This window comes from Callorhinus ursinus, unplaced genomic scaffold (assembly GCF_003265705.2).
Source record: "Callorhinus ursinus isolate GAN/ISIS: 27379988/994484 unplaced genomic scaffold, GSC_fseal_2.0 scaffold2, whole genome shotgun sequence".
NCBI classification, from domain to species: domain Eukaryota; kingdom Metazoa; phylum Chordata; class Mammalia; order Carnivora; family Otariidae; genus Callorhinus; species Callorhinus ursinus.
In genome coordinates, this window is record NW_027397064.1 from 39,599,398 (window position 1) to 39,602,662 (window position 3,265).

A 3,265-nucleotide genomic window follows, 5' to 3' on the forward strand; every position below is an offset into this window, starting at 1 on the left:
CATCATGAACCACATTGATGGAATAGATAACCTATCTCTCTCTCTCTGTGTCTCTGTGTGTGTGTGTGTGTCTCTCTCTCTCTGGGTGTGTGTGTGTGTGTGTGTGTGTCCCTAACCCATATTTATTTACACATTAATTCTTTCATGTCTTTGCTAACCTAAGTTCATTTGCTATTTTTTTTTTTGTGAATTAGAGAAGCAAGCTGTGGTTCATTTAAAACAAAGGGATTGTGATGATGTAAATCCAAAGAATAGAATTACAAATAGCAAAAACATTTGAAAATGATAATTTCCTCAACAGATTTACCCAATACCTATTGCATGACACACATTATTTAAAATACTGGAATACATCAGGATTTGCAGGTTGCAGTCACAAAAACATCTCTAGTACAATCTATGAATTTAATGAGTCATGTTTTTCTCTTGAAAAAGATACTTGCAAAAATCATGGTCATGGTCAACTTCTTCAAATACAAGGACAGGTTTGTAAATCCTTAATTGATTTTTCATTTCTATAAGATGAGAATACTGGTTTGGATAAATTCTAATTCAGACCAGGCAAAATTTGAGGCTTGACATTCTGTGATTCCCAAATACTAAAACAAAACTTCATCAAGTGCTTACAAAAATCATAAAAGCAGCTAATAGGAATTGGGGAAGATGCTAAGGTAACAAAGGTGGTAAAAAATAATTATTCAGCTTGTTCTGTTAGAATCACCTATTCGATAGGCAATTTCACATGTTATTTCAATTAATGAAATTTAATTATCACAATAACTGTGGAGTACTGAATTAGTAAGAATTCTTTTGTCTCAACAGAAATCCACTCTAGCTGATATAATTTTTAAAAAGGGAATTAGCAAAAATAAAATAAAATAATAAAAATAAAAAGGGAATTAAACAAATAGTTATAACTTAAAAAGAGAGAGAGAGAAAGAAAAAGGTAATTACTATTTTTAATAAATGGCAGGAATTTTCACAGCTCTAGAACATTCAATCAGGAACACATGGACTGTGTATTTGTGGATGTTCACTTTTAGCATTATCTCAAGGTGACATTGCCCTCAAATTTAACTTACCAGGAGCTAAAGCCTAATTGCCATGATTGAATCATCTGCCCATCAACTGATGGCAGGGAAGAGTAGGCAAGAAGAGAGAAAATTTCTATGAACAGAATCTTCCCCAGAACCATATAGAATCCTATATCAGAAATAGAGGATCATTTTACTAAGAGCAGGGGAAAAGGATACTGTATGGAAGAAAGAAGAAAATATCCACAATATGGAGAAGTCTCACTGGTTTCAGAGAATTGAGGTACATTAATTTGGGCCAAGGCAAGACAGCTTGTAAGCAGGAGTTTTTCAAAGTTCACTCTTTTCCTTTTCATAATAACTATTTATGAGGCAAAGATTAGCAGATAGGTCTCAAGTGAACATTTTATTTAACAGTAAGCTCTAGTTAGATGTCTGAAGCTTAGCAAATTACATATGCATGTCCATATGACGGCAGAGATGAGTATTTATAGAATACACACCAATTAGAAAACAATTATGTGTCAGTTTATAACGGGTTGTGCTTCTATTCTTCCATATTCTTCTGATACAGTTTCAAAAGTGAAAGTCTCTACTATAATTTCAGTCCCATTGGTCAGCCAACAATTAAAAATATAACTGGAAAAATGAAAACTTATTTTCTCAATGCTTCAGTTTTAAACAGGAGGCATAAATTTAAAATTATAGCCTGAAACAGATGTTCAACATATGCCACAGATAGAGAGATGATTTTCATCATTATCAATTAAGTGCTCACTGGCTGGATATAATAGGTATTATAAGGAGAATGTCAGAAGCTGTAAATCTTGAAGCACATTGAAGAGGGCAAGGTAAAAATTGAAGTTGTAATGCAGAGTAAAATATTTTCTTGGTGTTGTTCTTTCTATGGAAAACTGGAAAATTTTACCGTATAGCTTTATATAAAGACTATTAAATTGCTTTCTCAATTGTTTCAGAATATTGGCATTTTAGTGTTGGAGAAATAAAACCTTTATATGTACCCTATCTATTTGTAAGGTACATACTTCACTGGGAAACATTTTGTTTCATAGAAATATTTTTTTGTCAGGCACCTGGGTGGTTCAGTCGGTTAAACATCTGCCTTCGGCTCAGGTCATGATCTTGGGGTCCTGTGATTGAGCAATGTGTTGGCCTCCCTTCTCAGTGAGGAGCCTGTTTCTCACTCTGTGCCTTACCCTACTTGTACTGTCTCTCTCAAATAAATAAAATCTTAAAAAAAGAAAATTTTTTGTCAATATTTCCCACTCACGGTAATAACTAAAATAATTGAAATGACAAAAATATAATTGGTAAAAATTTTACAAAATTAGGGCACCTGGGTGGCTCCGTCGTTAGGCGTCTGCCTTCGGCTCAGGTCATGATCCCGGGGTCCTGGGATCAAGCCTCACATCGGTCTCCCTCCTGGGGGGAAGCCTGCTTCTCCCTCTCCCACTCCCACTGCTTGTGTTCCGGCTCTCGCTGTGTCTCTCTCTGTCAAATAAATAAATAAAATCTTTAAAAAAAATTTTACAAAATTACATAACCATGCTTAAATAACCCATAGGAATATAGGACAATATATATTTTAGAAAGACTAATCGATTATTAGTGAACAAATTTGGCTTCTTTATCATGAAAATATATTAGGTAACTTTTAGAATAAAATATGCATATGCCAAGCATTATGCTATATACTTTGCATTCATTTTTTAAATGAGTGCATTGCTACTATGAAACATAAATTATTAACATTGTAACACATTAGTCATTTCTATCAAATTTCTTGATTTCTTACTCCATGTGATGAATCCATAAATTTGACCATCTATCTACATATATGAATTTGTTGTATAAGAGTACCATTACATGCTATACAGGAAAAATGTTTTTTGGTAAAGTAAAAATTTTGAGTGAAGTTCAAGAAATTTCTCACAAAATCAAAAATCCATAAAAAAGATAAAGCAGTGTTTCTGATAGCTCTTTGGCTACTCAAATATTTTTGGAAGTCCATCTCCAAAGTAGTATTGTGAAGAAAAAATTGTAGAGCTCTTACAGTATAAAGCGATAAGTGGAAGCAGAGCATACAGAATAGTCTAGGAATTCAGCTAAGGTTTTTAAGGAGAGATGCATTATTTAATATAAGTAGGAATTAGCCAATATAAGTTTGATGAAGTGTGTACATATACATCAGGAAGAAGAAATCACATTAT